Source organism: Balaenoptera musculus, chromosome 1, assembly GCF_009873245.2.
Source record: "Balaenoptera musculus isolate JJ_BM4_2016_0621 chromosome 1, mBalMus1.pri.v3, whole genome shotgun sequence".
NCBI lineage: Eukaryota > Metazoa > Chordata > Mammalia > Artiodactyla > Balaenopteridae > Balaenoptera > Balaenoptera musculus.
The window spans coordinates 163,419,075-163,443,732 of NC_045785.1; the positions used below are offsets into that span (position 1 = coordinate 163,419,075).

At 42.1% G+C, this 24,658-nt stretch overlaps 1 protein-coding gene across 1 annotated transcript in view; it reads right to left on the reverse strand.

The window, feature by feature from the left end:
* Positions 1–24,658, reverse strand: part of LOC118882073 (potassium/sodium hyperpolarization-activated cyclic nucleotide-gated channel 2-like) — a 51,540-nt gene that overhangs the window by 26,383 nt on the left and 499 nt on the right. The window lies entirely within an intron of this gene.

The window sequence follows — 24,658 nt, forward strand, 5'->3', positions numbered from 1 at the left end:
AAGAAGAATGGAATTAATGTTATCCTAAAACAGTTTAGGTAAAGTATAGAGTGCTAGGGAGGGGCGATGCCCAGGTTCTGTTGTGTTCTTCCTGGACTGTGGATCATGGCTAAGTCACTTCCTTTCTCTGAGATGTAATGAGGAAACAGTTCTGGATAACATTCTCCAAATATGGTCAATCCTTAAAGAAGAAAATTAAATATTTACTGATCCCAATCCTCTTCACCCACATCTCCTTGAAGTTTCACAGTGACCCAGCTAGGCAGGGCCAGTAGAACTGATAACATTTCCTTAAGACAAATCTGAGACTGGCCATATTAACTGATTCCCCAAAGATCAGTTGGTCAATGGTGGAAGTTTTGACTTCAGGTTCACTTGTCTTTCCATATCATGCTGCCTTTCAGGAAATGTACTTTGAATTGAGACATGTGTTATGGACCGAAAGTTTGTGTTCTTCCCAATTCGTATGTTGAAGCCCTAAACCCCAGTGTGATGGTATTTGGAGGTGGGGCCTTTGGGAGGTGATTAGGTTTAGATGAGGTCATGAAGGTGGGGCCTCCATGATGGGATTAGAGGAAGGGACCAGAACTTCTGCTCTCTGCCATGTGAGATCCCAAACAGAAGGTGGCTGTTTGTAAGCCCGGAAGCGGGCCGTCACCAAGAACTGAATGCGCTTGCATTTTCACCTAGCACTTCCCAGCCTACAGAACTGTGAGAAATAAATGTCTGTTGTTTAAGCCACCCAGTCTATGGTGTTTTGTTAGAGCAGCCTCAGCTGACTAAGATGACATGCTTTACAAAAAATTATGATCAGTATATATCCGAGGGTCATGACAGCCATGTCCTTGAAGCCATGTGGTAGGCAGCCTTAACCAGAGTGACTGAGGCCTCCCCAGGAGCCCACTCTGCCTGGATGGGATCTCACATGCAGTCATTAGCACGTCTATAGCTGAGGACAGGAGGTTGTTTCTACCCTAGGTTTCTATTGGTGCAACTCATACCATTGTTAGAGAAATTATTTAGTGATTATAATTTTTACTAGGAGGCAACTTTTACATAAAATAAATCAAATTTGAAATGGAATCATTTAAGTGAGGAAATATTTGGGCATGCACTGAGTTGTGCTGATACCTGAATGTCATATGCCTTTGCGGAAGCTTTGTAAAACATTTTGTACATCTATATGTGGCTCTGGCTGGTATCAGGCCATTTCCTGTTACAGAGAAGCAGTGCTGTGTGGGCGAAAGTAGAGCCACCCAAGAGCCAGGAGACCTGCCACCAGGCAGCTCTGCCACCTGCTGAATCACCTGAAGTGGTCATCTTATTCTCTGTCTGGTGACTCTGGTGGTTTCTTCATTGCTGCAGGAGATGATCTGTAAGATCTCATTCAGTCCCCAATGCAACTAGAAAGAGGAGTTCAATTTAGTAACTCCTGCAGCCTTCATTCTGCAAAACAAAAATGAGTTAATCCCTGAAAAATGCTTACAGCAGTGCTTGGCATGTGGTTGCTGCCTTATAAAAATTAGTCACTAGAGTGATCATTATCATTATTCCAAGAGCATTAAAACCATAGCAGCGTAGGGCTGAATTTAAAGACCTAGTTTGGCAGATGTAAGCTATTACATATAAAATGGAAAAACAACAAGGTCCTACTGTATAGTACAGAGAACTATATTCAGTATCCTATGATAAACCATAATGGAAAAGAATATTTTTGAAAAAAGAATGTATATATGTATGTAACTGAATCACTTTGCTGTACAGCAGAAATTAACACAACATTGTAAATCAACTATACTTCAATTATAAAGAAAGAAAGAAAGAGAGGAAGAAAGGAAGGAAGGAAGGAAGAAAGGAAGAAGGGAAGAAAGAAAGAGAGAGAGAGAAAGAAAGAAAGAAAGAAAGACATAGTGTGGAGCAAGCCAGGTTCCCAATTCAGGGCTCTTTGGCCTCTTTCTTGCCCTGAAGGTTCTCAGAATTCCTCATGGAATTGAGAATAGCTCACTCACCTCTGTTGATGATAGAGGGGACACAGTCTTAACTTCATGATGCCACAAACATTTATTGAAATCTGGGCCAGGATTAGAAAAAATAATCAAAGGCCCTTGCCCACAATATTGCTAGGAGAAAACAATCCAGGTAACAGATGTGGTAAGTGGTTGTTAGACAGTAATTCAGCAGTATCCTAGAGGAGGGAGGGATTAGTTTATAACGGAAGTTCATCCACGTTGTTCATAAGGAAGAGTTCACATAGAATGATGGTGCTAAACCTGGGAAGGCAACTAGGATCTGCCATTACAGGGATGAGCAGGAGGACACACCCGGCAGAGGACACTGTGTGGCCACAGTGTGAAGCCTCAGAAATGCCTGGCATGTGGGGTCATGTGTGGTTTGTGTAGCGGGGACTTGGGGTATGTGTGCAGGCAGTGACGGGTGAATGGCACCAAAAGGTGGGCTGGGACCCTGATTCCATTGGGCCCTGAATGCTAGGCCAAGGAGCACAGGCTTTCCCATGGCAGTAGGGTTCCAGCTGTGTCCAGAAGTGCTTCAGGATTCCTTGAAGCTGCCGGGAGCCCAGAGGAGGTGGGGCTAGAGGACTTTAGGGCAGCCTCTGAGGCGTCTGTCCCTGCTTCACCCAGAGCAGCTCAGAGCAGCTCAGATTTTATCTGTTTTCTATCCTGGGGTTCTTGGTAACACGTTATTGAAAAAAGTTGGGGCTTCCTCTGCTTATAAAAAAGGGTTAAAATCCACTATGTAGACAACAGTGAGTCAATAAAAGTCTTGAAACCAAAAAGTGACCCGATTGTTTATTTAGTTCTATTTTAGAAAAGCTCACATGGCAGCAAGGTAGAAGGTAAATTGAGATGAGGAAGTATGGGGAGGGACATGGAGAACGGGGGCCAATTAAGAAATTGGTTCAGTAATGGGGCAAGCAAGAAGGAAGTGAGAGTGTAAACCAGACATTGGCAAGGGGAGAGAGGGAGGGATGGATTCAAGGTACAACTGCAGAAGTCAAGGAACCATGACCTGAAGGTGGACTCGATCTGGAGAAAGTGGGTTTCTACCCCAGGGGCCTGGGAAAGATGGTGAGTGGCCAGTGACAAGAGGTCTCAGTCTAGGTGACCTGAAAACAGTGATTTTGGAAAATAGGTGAAAGAAGCTGTAATAAAAGTGACTATGGCACAGAGCAGCAAACAGAATGTCTGGAAGAGGCTGATGAAACTGGGAAGAGAAACCTTATCTTTTGAGGGACCTGGTGACGAGGCTCCTGCTTAAAGCATAGCTGCCCAAGCAGGACAGGTGCTCTCACCTGCATTGTTAGCATCTGATCAAGATCCCTGGGAGAATGACTAGCTGGGAAGCCTATGTCAGCTCTTCCATCAGGCAGATGAAAGAGATGTTTTGTAAATGTTCAGCTGCCAAGCATTCCCTTGATACTAGGAACAATCAGCCTCCTTTTTATTTGGCAGAAAAATCCTCAGTGTATTTCACTGGAGGCCTCAGAATTTAGACCTTCTGCCAAATGAGGACATGGGCCTCTTTTCTGCATTTGTTGGAGACTTGGAAAATATGGCAAAATGTGCTCTAACCTCACAATCTGAATTGACTTATGGAATAGACATGTGTTTTGGGCCCTTATTCAGAATGACTGTTAGTGGGCCCTTACTTAGAATGACTGTTAGTGGTAGTGACTTCAAATTTGATTTCTTGGCACAAAGCAACTAGTTCTTGGATGGGCCAAAGGGGAGAAATAAACTAGAGTTTCTCCATCCAATATAGCAGCTGGCAGCCACACATGGGTATGAGCATTTGAACATGGGTAGTTCCAATTGTCATGTGTTATAAGTATAAAATACACACTGATTTTAAAAACTTACTATAAAAAAAAGTTAAATATCTCAACACTTTTTATAATATTGGTCACTTGTTGAGATGGCATTTTAAACACAGTGGACTAAATAAAACATATTATCAAAGTTAATTTCACATGTTATTTGTTTTAATGTGGCTATTAGTCAATTTAAAATTATATATACGTAAGTATATATCACGGTATATTTCTATTGGACAACACTACTCTAGATAATTGAGGTTCCTCAACATTCATGTTGCAAGTGAAAGCTTTCAATGTCTAGGTAATTTTTATTTTATGTAAATTTATTGCTTTGAGTAGAAGGGTTTAAGATGGCGGTATAGGAAGACCCTGAACTCAACTCCTCCCATGGACACAACAAACTTACAGCAACATATGGATGATTTTCCTTTGAAAAGGACCTGAGAACTAGATAAACAGTGCCTTGACAACAAAAGATAAAAAAGATGCATTGAGACAGAGAAGCAGAGTGTCTCACCCAGGTCCCCACCCCAGAAGCAGTGACCCACAGTTGGGAGGGATCCCAAAGATATAGAACTTTCCCTCAAGGAATGAAGGGATTGAGCCCCATGTGAGGCACCCTGACCTTTGGGTCCAACACTGAAAAGACGAGCCCCACAAATCAGTGGGGATTAAGTCCAGGAGAACCATAAAACTATAGGGAACAGTGAACCCGCTCTTAAAGGGCTTACATGCAGACCCATTTGCAGTGAGATCCAGGGCAAAAGCAGCAGAAAGGGCAAAAATGGCAAAGAGCACCTAGACCATAGTGAGGGAGACCCACTTACTGATTTACAGTAGCTGCCAGAGAGGTAGGAACCTGCTGGTACTTTCTTGGGGATGGAAGTGCTGGTGGACATCTTTTTTACAATCTCATCCTAACTTGCTGGTGAAGAGCTGGTGAATGCCATTTTTGGCACCCTCCCTCTAGCCTGATAGCACTGGAGGGCATGCTCTACCCACCCCACAATACAACCCAGCTGGGTGAGGGCCTTGCCCACCCTGCACAGCAGCTGCACCACAACTGGGCTGGGCGAATGCACTGTGTCCTGCCTTCCCCATGCAGTGGCCATGCTGCAACCAAGTCAGGTGAGCACCCCAGGGCCCTGCCTTTTCCACACAGCAGCTGAGACCCCACCACAGCTGGTGTGTGCATGCAGCCCACACGAGGGCCTCCCCTTGAGCACCTGGCTCTGGTGTTCAGGGAAGACTGTGCTTCTGGGCCCCAAGGGTCATCTCCTACACGAGAACACTCCTTCAAGACTGAGAAGTAGGTGTTTTGCCTGATACATATACACAAACACAGGTAGTCAGACAAAATGAGGAGACAGAGGAATACGTTCCAAACCAAAGAACAAGACAAATCCCCAGCAAAAGACATTAATGAAATGAAGATAAGCAACCTACCTGATAAATAGTTCAAAGTAATGATCATAAAAATGCCCACCAAACTGGGAAGAATAATGAATGAACACAGCAATAACTTCAACAAAGCAATAGAAAATATAAGAAAGTACCAAACAGAAGTTATAACTGAACTGAAAATTATACTTGAGGGGTTCAACAGCAGACCAGATGAAGTAGAAGGATGAATCAATGAGCTGGAAGACAAAGCAATGAAAATCACCCAGAGCAGGAAAATGAAAAAGAATTTTAGAAAGTGAAGATACTTGAGTACCTCGGGTCCAACATCAGGTGGAATAACATTTGCATTAGAGTGATCTCAGAAAGAGAAGACAGAGAGGAAGGGCCAGAAAAATAATTTGAAGAAATAATGGTTGAAAACTTCCCTAATCTAGGGAATGAAATAGATATCCAGGTCCAGGAAGTCCAGAGAGTTCCAAGTAAGATGAGCCCAAAGAGAACCACACCAAGACACATTATAGTTAAAATGGTAAAAGTTAAAGGTAAAGAGAGAATCTTAAAGGCAGCAAGAGAAAAACAACTTATAATGTATAAGGGAAACCCCATAAAGCTGTTAGTAGAATTTTCAACAGAAATTTTATGGGCCAGAAGGGAGTGGCATGACATAATCAAGGTGCTGAAAAGAAAAAATTTCCAGCCAAGAATCCTCAACCTGACAAGGTTATCATTCAGAATTGAAGAAGAGATTAAGAGTTTTCCAGATAAACAAACGCTAAAGGTGTTCATCACCACTAAACTGGCCCTACAAGAAATGTTAAAGGAAATTCTCTAAGCTGGAAAGAAAAGGCACTAATTAATAATAAGAAAACATACAAAAGTAAAAATCTCACTAGAAAGGTAAATATACAGGAAAGATAGTAGATCAACCACTTATAAAGCAGGTATAAAGGTTGAAAGACAAAAGTAGTAAAATTAACTAAAATTATAATAATTAGTTAATAATTAGTCTGACCACAATGACCACTATGAAACTAGAAATCAATTACAAGAAGAAAACTGGAAAAACCACAAAAATGTAGAGATTAAACAACCAGTGAGTCATTGAAGAAATCAAAGGAGAAATTGAAAAATACCTGGAGACGAATGAAAACAGAGATACAATGTACCAAAATCTATGGAATGCAGCAAAAGCAGTTGAAGAGATAAGTACATAGCATTACAGGCCTACCTCAAGAAACAAACAAACAAACAAAAAAACCTCTCAAATAAACAATCTAACTTTACACCTAAAGTAACTGGAAAAGGAAGAACAAATGAAGCCCAAAGTCAGTAGAAGGAAGGAGCAGATCAGAGCAGAAATAAATGAAATAAATACTAAAGAGACAAGAGATCAGTGAAACTAAGATCTGGTTCTTTGAGAAGATTAAAAAAAAATAGAAAATAGAAGATAAAAAATATTGAAAAGCCTTTTGTTAGACTAACCAAGAAAAAAGAGAAAGGGCTCAAATAAATAAAATCAGAAATGAAAGAGGAGAAATTGCAGTTGCTACTGCAGAAATACAAAGGATCATAAGAGAATACTATGAACAATTATACACCAAAAAAATTGGACAGCATAGAAAAAAAGGGACCAATTCCTAGAAACATGCAATCTACCAAGATTGAATCATGAAAGAAATATAAAACCGAAAAGACTGATTACAGTAGTCAAAAACCTCCCAACAAACAAAATTCAGGACCAGGACAGCTTCCCTGGTGAGTTTTTTCCAAACATTCAAAGATTTAATACTTATCCTTGTCAACTCTTCCAAAAAAAAATCAAAGAGGAGGGAATGCTTTCCACACTCACTTATAAGGCAGCATTACCTGATACAAACCAGATAAGGGCATCCACACACACACAACAAAAATTACAGCCAATATCCTTGATAAGTATAGATGGAAAAATCCTCAACAAAATAGGAGGAAAACCAAATTCAATAATACATTAAAAGGATCATACACCCCATGATCAAGTGGGATTTCTTCCAGAGATACAAGGGTGATTCAACATCTGGCAAATCGATCAACATGATACACCACATTAATAAATGAAAGATAAAAATTATACGATCATCTCAATAGATGCAGAAAAAAGTATTTGATAAAATAATAACATCTGTTTATGATAAAAACTCTCAACAAAATGTGTATGGAGGGAACGTACCTCAACAACAAAGGCCATATATGACAAACCCAGAGATAACATCATATTCAATGATGAAAAAGCTGATAAGCTTTTCCTCTAAGATCAGGAACAAGACAAGGATGGATGTCCACTCTACCAATTTTATTCACATAATGTTGAAAGTCCTAGCCACAGCAATTAGGCAAGAAAATAAATAAAAGTCATCCAAATCAGAAAGAGAAAGAAGCAAGAACATATCTATTATTTGCAGATGATATGATGCATATATAGAAAACCCTAAAGATTCTACCAAAAAACTCATTGAACTAATAAATGAATTCAGCTAAGTTTCAGGATACAAAATCAATATAGAGAAATCTGTGGCATTTCTATCAGAAAGATAATTTAAGAAACCCCATTTAAATTGTAGCAATAAGGATAAAATACCTAGGAAGAAATTTAACCAAGGAGGTGAAATACCTGTACACTGAAAACTATGAGACACTGATGAAAGAAATTTAAGAAGACACAAATGAATGGAAAGATACACTGTGCTCATGGATTGGAAGAATTAATATTGTTAAAATGTCCATACTACCCAAAGCAATCTATAGATTCAATGCAATCCCTATCAAAATTCCAATGGCATATTTCACAAAACTAGAACAAATAATTCTAAAGTTTGTGCAGAAACAGAAAAGATCCTGAATGGCCAAAACAATCTTGAGAAAGAAGAACAAAGCTGGAGGTATCATGCTCCCTGATTTCAAGCTATACTACAAAGCTATAGTAATCAAAACAGTATGATACTGGCACAAAAACAGACACCACTGATGAGTGGAACAGAATTGATAGCCCTGAAGTAACACACCAACATATAAGAACAGTTAATTTATGACAGAGGTGCAAAGAACATACAATGGAGAAAGGACAGTCTCTTTGATAAGTGGTGTTGAGAAAACTGGATTGCCACATGGAAAAGAATGAAACTAGACTACTGTCTTACACCAAACACAAAAATCAACTCAAATTGAATTAAAGACTTAAATGTAGGCCTAAAACAGTAAAATTCCTAGCAGGAAACATAGGCAGTAACCTCATTGTCATCAGTCTTAACAATGTTCCTGTGGACTGGACTCCAAGGGCAAGAGAAACAACAGTAAAAATAAACAAATGGGACTACATCAAACTAAAAAGCTTCTGCACAGTGAAGGAAACAATTATCAAAACAAAAAGACAACCTACTAAATGGGAGAAAATATTTGCAAATCATGTATCTGATAAGGGTTAATATCCAAAATATATAAAGAACTCATAAAACTCAACAACAATGAAACAATCCAATTAAAAAATGGGCAGAGACACTGAATAGAGACATATCCAAAGAAGACATACAGATGGCCAATAAGCACATGAAAAGATGTTCATCAGTACTGATTATTATGGACATGCAAATCAAAACCACAATGAGATATCGCCTCACACCAGTTAGAATGGTTAGTATCAAAAAGACAAGAAATAGCAAGTGTTGGAGAGGATGTGTTGATGGGAATGTAAACTGGTGCAGCCACGATGGAAAACATTTTAGAGATTCTTCAAAAAATTAAGAAAACTACCATACAATCCAGCAATTCCACTCTGGGGATTTATTCAAAGAAAATGAAAACAATAATTCAAAAACATATATGCACTCCTATGTTCATTGCAGCATTATTAACAATAGTCAAGATATGAAAGCAGCCTAAGTGTCCATCCATGGATGAATGGATAAAGAAAACGTGGTATGTATACCCAATGGACTACTACTCAGCCATAAAAAGGAATGAAATCTTGCCATTTGTGACAACATGGATGGACCTGGAGAGTATCATGCTAAGTGAAATAAGTCAGAAGGAAAAAGACAAATACCATATGATTTCACTCATCTGTGGTATCCAAAACAAAGCAAAACAAAACAAACGAACAAACTCATAGATACAGAGAACAGATCAGTGGTTACCAGAGGGGAAGGGGATTATGGGGTGGGCAGAAGGGGTGAAAGGGGTCAATTTTATGGTGACGGATGTGATCACTTTGTAGTGTATACAAATTTCGAATTATGATGCTGTACACCTGACACTAGATAATTAAAAAATGTATTGCTTTGAAATTACCTTTTCTAAAAAGATAATAATTGGGTCAAAAGGTTTTTTCTTCAATGGCTGGATGATAGGTTAAATTATTAAGTTTCAGATTTTAGCTTTGCAGTAGAATTTCACAGGAATTCAGTTATTTCACGCCCCACCCCCACTTTTTCCTTACTGCACAAGAATACGATGCCCCAAAGCAACAGTATCTGAGAATACAGAATAGGCCACTCTGTACATGTGCCTATGAGATATGAACTCATTAAAAATACCAGACCCACAAAACAGTGAAAAAAAATTTTTTATGGGGACACCCACGGCAGTGAATGAAAAACTTATGTTAATGCTGTTCTAAGAATGAAACTTGTAGCTTATAAACTTCTTTAAAAAAAAAAAAAGAAGAAGATAGTGGGATAAGGACCTGAAAATATGAAAGTTAACTTCCCATGGAAACAATCATTTACCCGCCATGCAAATATTCCATGTGTATGAGAGTAGATATGTGTAGAAACGAGGGCTGACCCATATTAAGTTGGAGCGTTGGAGTGTTGCTGTAAGTGCTTTATGTGTAAACTCTACCACAATGAAGTGAAGTAAGGAGTGTTTTTTCTTGGGGCACAGAGAGAGAATCAGAAGATCAGGAAGCTAGCTAGCAGTGGAGCCAGAATCAGAACCCTGGCCCTCACCCTAACCTCTACATTGTATGCCCTTCTGAGCAAGTGCAACATAATTATAGTCAGAGAGAACCACGTGGGGACCAGAGAGCAGGACAGGATTTTAAACATTTCTAGTTTTGCTTCATCTTAGCATTCTGATGTTTTTCACATTTGTAACCTTAATGCAATTAAAAGCAGGAGATGGTAATCAACCAATTCTTATGAAGGAAAGAAGGACTTAAAATAAGTACTTTGAGAGCCGAAAGGGAGTTCACTTCCACAGTGTGATAACGGGATGCAGTTACTGGATCACTCAGCAGTGACACAGGAACACAAAACTGTGCCATAACGTTATTTACTTTTGAAATTTTATCACAAATAATTTGTAAAGTTAAACATAGGAAGAGGCTTTTCCAATGGAAATTTGCAAAAATAGTCACACTTAATAACTTACCCAATTTGGAATTTCTTCTTCATCCTCAACATAATATAGATATTATATTAAATTTTTTTAAAGAATGTGCTTTGCTGAAACTTTAAAAAATGTGTGGGGTTTTTAAAGTTTTATCTTTTTCTGTTTTGCTAAAATTGAGCCTGGCATTTTTAACTTCAAAGGAAATTTGTTTTTCCGAAAGGTCTAAGTGAGGGGAGATAGCTCTACAGTACAAGTCTGATGATGGATGGTTTGCTGTGAGTGCTGACTCTGCATGTAGTGTATCAGTAATGTTGTGCATTGACTTCTTTTTTTAAAAAAATTATTTATTTATTTATTTATTTATTTTTGGCTGTGTTGGGTCTTCATTGCTGTGCACGGGCTTTCTCTAGTTGCAGCGAGCGGGGGCTACTCTTCGTTGCGGTGCACAGGCTTCTCATTGTGGTATCTTCCCTCGTTGTGGAGCACAGGCTCTAGGCACATGGGCTTCAGTAGTTGTGGCATGCAGGCTCAGTAGTTGTGGCTTGCGGGCTCTAGAGCGCAGGCTCAGTAGTTGTGGTGCACAGGCTTAGTTGCTCCGCGGCATGTGGGATCTTCCCAGACCAGGGCTCAAACCCATGTCCCCTGCAGTGGCAGGCGGATTCTTAACCACTGCACCACCAGGGAAGTCCTGTGCATTGACTTCTTTACTGATGTCATCAGCAGGGTAGGAACCCTCAGCCCACAAAAATTCCAGCCGCCACATCCAGCAGGCTTATCCTACTGTGGATATCATATGGTGTCTTTTCACTCAAAGCCACCCACGCACAGGGCTGGAGTAGAATCTCGACAACCATGGGTGGCTTTGTCTGTGTGCTCAGCAAACACTTCTGTCCACGGGAACCTTACAAAGGTGCCTTTGTCTGCCTGCCTGGGACTCTGCATGGTCCAGTTCAGGGCAAAGTTATGAGCCGTTCTCCCTTCTGTATGGATTGGTGCTCCTTCTTCAAGTCTTGGTTTGAGGCACGCCTTCCCTGACCTTCCTGACCAGATGAAATCCCCTGCCATGCCCTCTCATAGCCATTTTAGAGCACCAGCTCCTCTCCTTGGTGGTATGTGTCCATTGCAGGGCTACACTTGGCAGCTCTGGGATTAACAAAGACCTCCACCAGTTAAGTTCCATGAGAGAATGGGCTTGCCTGTTTTTGTCACTATCATTCACTAATGTTTCTCCAGTGCCTGGCATGGTGCCTGGCATGTTGTAGGCACTTGGCAAGTATTTGTTGAATGAATGAAATAAATGGTTGGCTGCACCTAAAATTCAGTATCTAACCACAGCTGAGCCCCCATGGGTGAGCATCAATCATTCTCTTTGTGTATATGCACCTCCTGCAGCGATGATTTCCAATCTTTCTTACTTGACTCAATGCCCAAACTTGGCCCGCTCACTCTTTGTTCCTGTTCTCAGCCCCTACGTTTTAGACAATATCAAGTGTTATCAAAGCAAGCTTCATCACCTTCCCCTTCCTCTGGACCTTCACCCATTTTCCTCTTCCTTTCTGACCCAGAGCAGAAATTGTCCCCATCCCTTGCCAAAGCCAACTTTCCCCGTACCCTGATCCTGCCCCCCCCCATCCTCCCCCAGGCCACTGCTCCAACCTGCATCCCCTATCTCGACTCTTCTCTCTTTTTCCAACTCCTTCCTCTCACCTTACAGCCATGCTCAGGTGACTCCCATCTTCCCAATACGTTGGCCCTTGGTGGTTTAGCTCTCGAGCACCACTGTCCTTGAGAAAGCTACTTAAGTACTAAACTTTTTCATCTAAAATTATGATAATCGTACTATAGTATAGAGTTGTTATGAATAAGATAATTCATGGTATTACATTTAGTGCAAAGTGTATATACTCAAAACGTATTTGTTTTTGTCATCACCATCATCTTCACTGTTATCCAATCCTATTGAGACTGCGTTTTCAAGCTTCAGGTCAGATGCTTTAACGACCAACAAAATCAGTTTAGTGGGTCTTGACTAGCATTTTTTTAGAGAAATAGACCAGACTACAATAAGAAATATGAGTGCTTCTCATGCAGTAGAAATAGGTATTAATTCATGAAACATTTGTTTCTATATACGAGTGCATTGTGTACCAGGCAATGAAGTAAAATATATTTCTCACCATGAGTTGCATAAAAAGAGTTGTGTTTCTCTAGAAGTGCTGCTTCTGAGTTGAGAAGGTCAAGACTGATATACCAGAGGCCAGATCCACTGGCCTCTTCTCAACCTTATCTTGATTTCTCAGTCCTATTTGGCACTGAGGTCCACCTTCTGTTTGATTTTCTTTCCTCTGTTGACCTTTACTCTTTCCCATCCAGTATTTCTTTGAGGGCTACTTGCATCAGAATAACTCCAGGAGGGTAGGGACATATGGTAGTCAGCCTCCAAGTTGCCCCTCCACCCTGATTTTGTCTCCTGTCACTTCTGTGAACTCTCCTCTCACAGTAAATAGGACTCACCTATGTAACCAATAGGATTTTGCAGAAATGACAAATGTGACTTCTGAGGCTGGGTCATAAAAGATATTGTGGTCTCCGCCTTGCTCTCTTGGATCACCTGCTCTAGGGGAAGCTGGCTGCCACTTGATGAGGACACTCATCTTGGAATCAGAGCCTCAGGCCCAGATAAGTCTTCAGATTTCTGGCTTACAACTTGACTGCAGCCTTGCGAGAGGCCTCGAGCCACCCAGCTGAGCTGCTCACAGATTCTTGATATCCAGAAACCATGAGATCAAAAATGTTGCTGTGTTAAGATGTGAAATTTGGGGGTTATCTGTCATGCATCAATAGATAATGAAGGGAGTGTTCTCTTTAGATTGTATGTTCCTACTGAATCTGGTTTTCTGGGGAGGGGTCTAGAAATCTGCATGAATGTCTCTGGGTGATTCTTTGACCCTCTAGAGTTTAAGAACCACTGCTCTTTTTTTCACTGACTGCCCTCCCTCTTCCTTCCCTCCCTCCATTCCTTCCTTCCCCTACAGTACAGTTCCCAAAAGCTCTGTCCAGGGCCTCTTCTCTTTTTATTGTGCACTCCCCAAGCAAGTACATCTATTCTGTGGCTTTAACAGACAGACTTGGAGCAACCCGTGGACCTACTTCTTCCACACCGAGCCCTCTTCAAAGCTCCTAAGCCCTATTTTCCAACTGCCTGCCTGATATCTGCATGTGTGTTTCCCTCCAGCAAGTCAAACTCAGTATGTCCAACCTTGAATTCATAACCATCCTCATGAAACCTTTTCATTTGTGTTCCCTATTTTTGATAGTAATTTATAGCTTAGTCTCCTAGGCTCTAAATCTTGATATCATCCTTGCATCCCCTTTTTCCTTACCCTCAACACATCCGAAGATCTGACAGTCCTCCTCTTCAGTCCTCCATTCTCCCATGGTCACTGCCACCACTCTGGTTCACACGTCATTACCCCTTACCTGGCCTGTTGTGACCGCTGCTCCATTGTTTTCTCACTCTTCTCTTTCCCCACAACCTCTTCCATTCCAACCTTCAATCCACAACCTCTCCATTGTCTTTTGAATAAAGTTGAAACTCCTTGGTGTGGCATGTAAGGTCCCTAACAGTGAGGCCCTAACAGGATGTTCTACGTTTATTATTAATAGCCATCTCCTAACTCACCCCTAAACACACATACTCTCTCGGCACAAGACGTTATCCATAATTTCCCAAATATGCCTTGAAGTGGTCTATATCTTTTCTCATACTATTATGACCCCTAGGGAATTAAAATTCTCCTTTGAGAATAAAAAAAAATCATACTGTAAAGCCCATTGCAAAATTTATTTGTGGTTCAGTTGCAACGGTAGATGTAGTTCATGTCTGCACCCTCTCATCCCAGTCCCCAAACCAGGTCAGGAGAAGGCAGGGGGAGAGTGTGGGTGCAAACCCCATTGAGCTTGCAGCTACTTTGTTGCCTTCGGACATGAAAAAGGCATTTTCAGCTTCCTGTGGGTCTTCACCTGCTTTAGCTACACAGGTTGTACTTTTGCGAAAAGACGCACTCATTATTCATTTATTGAGCTGATAAGCATTTATTAACCCTGTCCTAGCATCATGCTGGATATCAAAGTTAAGACCTAGTTCCTGCTCTTTGTCAGCTCTGGTAGAGAGTAGCAATTGCCAGAAGATACTAAAATATCAGGGGACTTCACAGGTAAAGGAAATCACCTCTAGGTTGGAAGGGTGGGGAGTGGGGATAAGTTATTGCCTACCTTCCTCTCCTTGAATGTAAGCTCCAGAAGGGCAGGCATCTTTGTTTTGTTCAAGTCTATATTTCCAGTAGCTAGATCAGCAACCTACACAGAGTAGGACCCGAGATATATTTGTTGAATGAATGGGTGACTGAATAAAAACTTTTACGTAGAAAAAGTGTAGGTTCAGGTTCATAACTGTGAACTTCTTAAAGGCTGAGATGATAGCCATTTGCATTTTTATGGATTTGCATTGTGTTCAGCATACCTTAGGCACTCAATTAGTGCTGGATGAATATCGAGTGATTCCATAGTGAGGTTTGTTTTCTCCCACCCCTTCCTTGGTGTCATTAAGTGTTAGCCTTCCAAAGAAAATATTTATGCTAAGTTGACACTGGTTTTAAAGGTAAGAGTCTTTAAGAAACCAAGAAAAAAAGGCAAGGTGAAAGAAGATGAGACAAGATAAAAAGGTCAGGAAAATAACATTTTTAATGTAATTAACTACTGAAAGTGTTCCTAAAAGCACTGGTTTACCTTTACCTAAGAGTCAACTGAAATGGAAAATCTGACTATATGTGACGTTGTTAAACCATCTCATTAGCAACACTTGTTTGATTTAATCCAAGAACCAAATATTGCTATATAGAGGTCAAAGCTTAAAGTTATTGAAGACTTATCCAATTCAGAATTAAATAAAAAGGCCAAAGGCCCGGAGAATGTTTATGCTGCTGTTCTTTTTTCCCCCCAGTGATCTAAATTTAACTAACTGAAATTATATTCTAAGTATCAGATATTTATGCCAGGCTCTTAAGTGGCAGCTAATTTGCATACTGAAATTACTTGAGACTTGTTTTAGTGAGAAGCCCATTGGGTGCAGAAATAATTGCTGGGGAAGAATCAAAAGCAAGAGAACATGATGGTCTTTGCCCTGAAGCAGCTTACCATGTAAGCAGGTGAAACAGATATTAAGAAAGCGGGGGCTGGGGGGGTGGGGGGAGGGAAGAAGTAAAGAAATATTTGAGTTCAGATTCATTTACAGCCTTTTGGCGCAGCCTGCTAGTTGGCCATTGAAATCTGAGCTTTCCTTCTTCAGAAATCGTTGTCCCTGGGACTACATTTCCCAGCTCCCTTTGCATCTATGTGAGACTATGTGACTAGTTGGCCATGTGACCTCATTCTGGCCAATAGAATGTGGGCAGAAAAGATGTGGACCACTTTTAGGCCTGGACCTTATGCCTTACCCTCCTTCTTCTATGGGCTGATATAACTTTTTTTTTTTTTTAATTGTACTGTCTTGTCCCAGTTTTGAAGCCCTGAATAAGAGGCTGGTCAGTCAGTTTCCCTTCTTAAACAGCCGATTAAGTCCACATCCCAAACCACTTCATTGTTGGGCCCTAACACTCTGGGGCCACGAAACATATACCCTAATTGCCCCAGAGCCAGGTACCGGACAACTAGGAATAACCCCTATGCCCAGAGCCCTGCCCCCAAATTATTCAACTTAGCCAATCCACAGGAAGACCATGAAACCTAGCTAACCCCACCCCACTTGCCATAAATCAGCTGCCCCCTAGAGCCCCAGCCTGCTGTTACTCTGTTCCCGGGTACAATCCCCTGTGTGGCCCTGCCTAGCAACCTTCTCTTGTTCAGAGCTCTAAGAATCAAAGAATTTTGCCTTTCATTTATCCAAGTGTCATTGTGTTGGGTCTCACCATCTTTAAATCTTATAACACAGCTGAAATGGCAGTGATCACAGATTCTTGGAAACTATGTTGATGATGACAAAGTTGCCTTCTGTCTGGTCCTGAATGTCTTCCTCTAACTCTCCCATCCCTGCCCCACCGTCAGTGCCCTGCACTGTCCTAAGAGAAAGGAACTTCTATTATGTTGTTACTTGTTTTGGCTTATCGGTTATGTCAGTCTAGCCTACTATAATTATTATAGGAAAACAACCAACCCATTGCTAGGGATATAGTATGAAATGAGGAAGCCTCCACAGAGAGACAAGGGAAGCCAGTATCTCAATAATCTCTATGAGGAGGGGAGCTCAGGGTTGACCTTTTACAAAATGGCAAACTAGTTTTGCAGTTAGTCCTTACTGGACATCCCTCCACTCCTGTCCAAGGAAATGCTTCAGTCAAAAGATGCCTTATGTAGATAGATCTCCATTATCTCTAGTTTCAAAAAATATACCATCAGTGCACAGTATTCTCAAAGTTAACTTCATGTCCTTAGGCCCCAGGTTCATTCCGACCTTTTCCTCTTCTGTGTTTATCTTTTTCCCCTCCTATCTTTTCCTTTGCATTGCAAATTAATTTCTAACTATCTAAGCATTACATAATAATATTCTCAACAAAATTATATACGGATAAATAAATAATGAAAGTAAAATATAAATTATAGAAATAAAACTATTCTTTGATTAATCCTCCCCAACAATTCCATCTGCTCTCACCAACCCAGATGCAACCCCACTGTCTTCTGTGCATGGTTTCAGGCATTTTTCCTTTTTATTCACATTAGTTGATAGAAAATCTATGGTATTGTTTTTCCATAAATCATGTCTTACTGTCCATTTTGTCCCACAATTTGCTTCTTTCACCCAACAATGTTTTGGAGAGCTCTCCATGGTCCTACATGGAGATCTAGTTTATACCTAATGACTACATACTGTTCCTTAGTGTGACTGTACCACAATTCATTTAGTCATTCCATTATTCAGGGTGTCTCCAATTTTCCACCATTACACAAATATCTTCAGTGAACATCCTGGGACATGCTTGCCTGAGTACTTACTCAGTCCTGGGTGCTCTTCAGGTGCTTTCTAGGAGATCCCATTTAAGCCTCTCAGCAGTTGTATGAGGTAAGTACTGACATCATCTTTGCTTAGTAGGTGAAGTGTTTGAGTTGAACTTGCCAGGGCTTCTTTAGGGGTAATAATGAGTGGTGCGTTTGCAGGGCAGTTTACCCTCCTCTAAGTGTAGCATGTTTTAAGGACACCAAAGGCTTTGTTTTAATCAGATACAGTAAGACATGTAGACATGGAAATGACTGTCAGGAAAGAGGTGTTTTTCTTTATACTCACAATTCCCTAGAAGCAGGACGCATGGCAAATCATGCAGGGCCACTTGGGGAAGCACCAGAACTGGTCAAGAGGCAAAGGGAGTGAGGGGTGCAGTGGGGAATGTGTGGTTTTTATGGGAAGGAATGGGTGAGGTGGGTAAACAAGTTTATAATAGGCTAGTTTGAATAATTTCAGTGGGCTCTGAGGCATAGGGGCTGTCCCTAGTTGTCTGGTACCTGGCGCTGGGGTGATTATGGCAGGGGAATAGTGACTCTAACTGTGAGAGACCATAAAGGAGGTAGTGGGGTGTGTGGGCTCTAGTTTACTATCTCTAGGAATTGCTTAGCCCTGGGAAGGGCAGTCTCTCCAGGGTCAACAAGGCCCCAGGTGTCAAAGCATCAGAATACAGAAAATAAAAGACATGGTTAATACATAGCAATTTACACTCCTACCAGCAGAATATGGGAATTCCCTTTTCCCTGCATCATCACCAAACACTTGATGTTATCAGACTTATATTTGTAGTCCATCTGATAGGGGAAAACAGTGTCTGTTGTTTTAATTGGCATGTTCTCATTAATTAGTGATGTTGAGTACCTTTCATGTATCTTTGGTCCAATGGTGAATAGTCCATTCCTGGCTCCTCTCTCCAATTTATTTCCACTCCTCCACAGTCTTCTCTCTTTTTCTTCAGACACAAACCAAACGTCCCTCCATGACTTTCCAAGCCTTTCTCAGTATGGCACAGGTGCTTTTTGGAATTTTTACTTCTTGGCGTTACCCAACTTGTCTTCTAAATTCTACACTTGGTCTCTTTCCCCATCCCCTCCTTCCTGGTCTTTACACAAGCTGCTCCCTCTGCCTGGAAACTCACTGCACCTTCTCTTCCTTTTCTTCCCTTTATACACACACACATGCATGCGCGCGCGCGCGCACACACACACACACACACACACACTTCTACTCATACAACATATGAAGTCACCCCCAGGATCCTTTTCCAGCACACTTCATCCTATCTGCTTTACAATCTTAGCACTTAGCCCATGACCCTGTAATTGCAGATTTACTTTTCTACTCTCTCCATAGGTTATAAACTTGTTGAAGACAAAGATTGTATCTTTTATATTTTTGTATCCTCCACACCTAGTACAATGACTGAAACATGTCAAGTACCTGAGAATACACCTTGAATGGAGGAAGAATGGGTGAGAGGTGACTGAATAAGCACTTTTTAAAATTTAAGTATAGTTGATTTACAATGTCTCAGGTGTACAGCAAAGTGATTCAGTTATACATATACACATATATATATTCTTTTTCAGATTATTTCCCATTATAGATTATTACAAGACATGGAATATAGTTCCCTGTGTTATACAGTAGGTCCTTGTTTATCTATTTTACATATAGTAGTGTGTATCTGATAATTCCAAATTCCTATTTTGTCCCTCCCTCCTTTGGTAATCATAAGTTTGTTTTTTATGTCTGTGAGCCTATTTCTGTTTTGTAAATAAGTTCATTTGTATCATTTTTTTAGATTCCACATATAAGAGATATCATATATTTGTCTTTCTCTGACTGACTTCACTTAATATGATAATCTCTAGATGGACCTATGGCAGGGGGACAGTGCTGGCATGGTACCAGCATGGTACCAGCATGTTGCTGCAAATGGCATTATTTCATTCTTTTTTATGGCTGTGTAATATTCCATTGTGTATATATATTAAAAAAAAATATATATATATATACACGACACATCTTCTTCATCCATTCATTTGTGGATCGACATTTAGGTTGCTTCCATGTCTTGCCTATTGTAAATAGTGCTGCTAGGAATGTTGGGGTACATGTATCCTTTTCGAATTAGAGTTTTTGTCTTTTCCAGATATATGCCCAGGAGTGGGATTGCTGGATCATATAGTAACTCTATTTCCAAATGAGCACTTTTATCCTGTTCCACACTCCAGCCTTGGAAGTGTGTCTCCTCACTGAGTGTGTTATCCATCCAGGGCAGAGGTGGTGGGTGGATCATATGCTATGACAATTCTAGATCTCTACTCAAACCCAGCATCTAGTGCAATGCTAAGCTATGTTCTAGCATGTTCTGAGCTCATTAAATGGGTTGTGGTTGATTCTATGTTTTCCTGGATGGGCAGGATTGAGGAAACCCAGAGAGAAGAGAGAAGAATATCAACTGACTTCAGTCTGGTTTTCAATGCCAGGGCAAGATTGGTGGGGAAGGTCTCCTTTCCTTCTGCTATTAATCAGTTAATTCAGAAAATAATTCTTGATTGCTCTACTGTGTTCCAGGCTCTATGTTTAGCAATAGGTGGAACAAGTAGAGAAACACTTGCTCCCAGAGAACTCACAATCTACTCAGAGGCACGGTAGCAGTCTGCTAAATGCAAGCACGTTGGGATGAATGAAAAGGTGTGGACTGTGGGAGGTGCTTCGTGGAGATAATGTTTAGACACTGAGGGTTGATAGGACTGTGAAGCAGTGTGCCTTCAAAGCTGGCATTCTGGGGTTCAGGGGTGCAGGAGCTGAGAGGTGCTCAAGAGGGAGGATGAAAGGGCCACAGAGCGCAGAGTGGTAGAGTGTGGTTGATGCCATGCTGGACATAAATTCTTTCAGATACTTCCTGTTCAAGTGCCATCGTGTCCTTTCTCTGCTCACAAACCTCCAATGGCTTGTCTTCTCACTCTGAGTAAAAACCAGATCCCTGCCAGTGCCTCTAAGGCCCACCTCAGTAGGAGACCTCTCTGACCTCAGCCCCCCTAGTTGTCTGCATCACTTACTCACTCCAGCCTCATTGACATCCTTCCTGTTTCCTGTACACAACAGGCATGCTCCTGCCTCAGGGACATTGCATCTGTTCTCCCCTTGCCTGGACATGCTTTTGTCTTAGAAAACTGCATAGCTCACTCCTTCAGGTTTTTACTTAAATGTTACCTTCCCAGTAAGGGCTTCCCTGCCTACTTTATCAAAAATTTAAGCCTTGATCTTTGCACAGCACATGTGATAGACTGCCAGTTTCCCCTGACCCCTTCAGTCCACTCTCTTCTTGCTTCTGGTCACCTGGTTGCCCCATAAAGACTACATTTCCCAGCTTCCCTTGTAGCTAGATATAGTCATGTGACTAGGTTCTCACTAATGATAGATGAGAGAGCTAATTTTTGTGTAACTTCTGCCTCCCTTGCCTGAAAGGAAATTGTTTGCCTTAGATTCCCTTTTCTTATCATTTTCCCTCAGACTGGACCCCAGACAGATCAGTGACCCAGCTTCTGTCCCACACATGAAGACAGTATCTTAGAGGATGGCAGAATAATGAGGTAGAAGGAATCTGGGTCCCTGAATGACCCTATGGAGCAGAGATGCCCTATCCACCTAGAATAGTAAGACATTCACATAAGGGAGAGATAAACTTCTATTTAAGTTACTGAATATTTGGATCACTTTGTTATAACGACTCTGCCTATGCTCTAACCTACACATCTCCTCTATAAATTCCCTGATTTATTATTCTGCCTACTACTTCACACCATCTAACACTCCCAATGTTTTCTTCTTTTGTTTATCATGTATTCCTTAAGTAGACTGTGAGTTCTTCCAGGGCAGGGGGTTTAGCATCTTTGCTCACTACTGCATCTCCAGCACCTAGTACAGTGCCCAGTTCATAGTAGGTGCTCAATGAATATATTTGGAATGAAATGTTATTGTCCACTGAAAATGAAATCAAAGGCTATGCCATGAAGACAGAGCTTCAGTAAGTTTTGAAAAAGAATCCTAGGGCAAGGTGGGGGGCAGTAAGAGGATGGGAGAGGGGAGGGGAAAATGAGTGAAAACAGTGAGGAATGTCATTCATGGAGGGTTGAGAGAAGCATGGAGTCCGAGGAGGGGTGGAGTTTTTAATCAGGTCAGAAAAGCCCCTCAGCTCTCCTGTGTTTGGGAGGGAGACTCTGGAGGCTTTGCTTCAGCATGTCTCCCCACTGGTATTGGTTTTGGCATTGACTTCTATATGAAAGAGGAAGAAAGATTAAGTTTTTTCCCATTTAGCAGGAAGTAAGTCATGCTCTCTCCTGCATTCCATCTACCCTTATTCTCGTCCTCTTGAGAAAAATCTACATCCTATATTCAGGATAACTTACCTAGAATCCTTGAGGTGGAAGGTGTTCATAGCAATAGCTGTGACGTATTGGTAAAACCATTAGGATGGAACTGAACTGCTTTAGGTTTAATCTGATGCCTCCACTGGCTGGGTGGTCGTGAGTAAATGCATTGAACTCCTTTGTCTTTAGCATCCTCGCCTGTAAAATGAGTGTAACACTGGACACTGAATTGTGTCCCCCCCCCCCAACCTCCAGTACCTCAGAATGTGACTGTATTTCAAGACAGGGCCTTTAAAGAGGGAATAAAGTTAAAATGGGCTTGTTAGAGTGGTCTCTAATCCTATATAACTGGTGTCCTTATAAAAAAGATTAGGACACACACACACACACACACACACAGAGGGAGACACCAGACACTTGCACACACAGAGGGATGACCATGTGAGCACACAGCAAGATGGTGGCAAGCCAAGGAGAGCAGCCTTAGAAGAAACCAAACCTGCTGATACCTTAATCTCGGACTTTTGGCCTCCAGAGCTGTGAGAAAATAAATCTTTGTGGTTTTATGACACCTAGTGTGTGATATTTTGTTATGACAGCCCTAGAAACTAATACATGAGATAATGTGGAAAGCTAACAAAATGATGTGCTGTACCTGCCCTCCAAATGCTTGTCTTCTAAAGTTGCATTAATAGAAGCAAATTATTTAAAATACAGGATGTGCCAGTCCTATCGTATGCTGGTCAGAACCCACAGAGTGAATGTGGAATCCCCTTCTGGAAACAAACTCTGATTGCTTGGGGGTGGGTGGCCATTGGGAAACTGGGTCCCATCCAGAGAAAGGCTACAAGGCTGGCGAGGAGTCTAGGCACTGTCACACTGTGCGAAGTAGCTAAGTTTAACCCGGAGAAAGGAAGAGTTAAGGGGACATAAAGCCATCTCCAAATGAGTAAAGCACTGTCTTAAGGAAGAGGAATTCCATTTAGCTGTGTGGGCCCAGATGGGAGAGCCGGAACCAGTGTGTAAAAGTTTCAGGGAGGTAGGTTTCAGTTCAGTACAAAGAGGGCTTTTCTAAGAGAGCTGTGGGCAAACATTACAGGCTTCCTCAAGTATTCCATGAGGCTGCATGACCACTTAGCAGAAATGTCAGAGGGGGGACTCAAGCACAGGTCCTGTGTTTGCACCAGATAAACTTGGATGTTTCTTTCAATCCTTTTATTCTCTGTACGACTGGATTGTATTTATCAGCTGGAGAACAGGTCTCAATAGTGCTTAGACATATCTCTTATGATTGTAAAGACATACACATGGTCAACAAATGTTTTTGAGTTTGTTGATTTGACGGCTTATTAGAAAGCTTTAGAAAATTTACTGAGAAAAACAATTACATAAATATTCAAACTCTAGAGGTCAGTCATAGGACCTTGGAAGTGTGGGTACCCAACTAAGATTCTGGAGCCCCAAAGCACAAGCTTTAGCAGAAACTAACTTGTGCTAGTGAAAAATCTTAAACTTATTCTATGCAAAGCTGCCATCTCAGTTTTACAAAGCAAAAATAAATAAAGAGAAAAAATGCTGAGTTAGATTTATCTGCTAAAAGTTAATCTATCCTGAAAGAATTTGTTAAAATTACTCCCAGTAAGAGTCGACACAGTAAAAGCTGTAATTTCCTGACTACCATCAGTATGTGAGATGTGGGGAAAGCCGACGGAAGCAGAGGATGATTTGGTGGTGGCATCCGAAACATGGTTTTCATATCCACAAATTGCTACAGAATAATGGGGTGCCGCTGGTTCTAAAGTGCCGCCTGCCTGCACCACCTCATTAGCTCACACCCCTTAACTACCGTGGCTGGGACGTAGGCCCTCGGAGCCAGGCAGGCCGAGGAAGGCCAGCCTTGCGCAGGGCCAGCGGGCGGCCAGAACCAGTGGGGAGTGAGTTGCACCCTTCTGCGGGCTGGGCTCGGGCACCAAAAGCCACACAGAGACAACACCGACGAGGCAAACTCTCTCCACCGGGGGCTGGGAGGGCAAACACCCTCGACCCCCTTGGGTTCCGATCCACAGCCCCAGAAGCCCCCCACCCCACCGCCGCCCCCTCCTCCGTACTCAACCTTCTGCAGCTGCACCGAGGACCCTCCCTCTCCCCGCAAGGAGAGCGCGCGCCGGGCGGAGGTTCGGAGGGGCCAGCGCATCTCCCAGACAGGCTAAGAGTCCTCCTGCACAACGCCTGTGGCTCGCAAAAGGGCAAATATCAAGGGAGCGGGGGAGGGGGAAGAGTGTCATTCGGGCTCTGAGGGGACACGCAGAGCCTTGGTGGGACGTGGTGAGGTGCGGAGAGCTAAACGCAGGAAAGGAAGACTTTGGCAATTGGCCGTCCCCCGCCCCGCCCACGTGAACCCCGTCGGTGGTGAGGGTCTTGGGGTGGGGACCGGCCGCCCTGTGCACTCTTGTCCCACGGGTTGGAGCCGCCACCGCGGCAGCAGCCTAAAGCGGAGCCCTCTCCCGCGCCGTGCCGCGCTCTGGGGGCACCGGAGGACGCGCGGAGGCCGCGGCGGCCACCCGGACTCGCGCACAGCGCAGGCGGAGACCGCCGTCCTGCACCAGGAAAGGGGCGACCCGG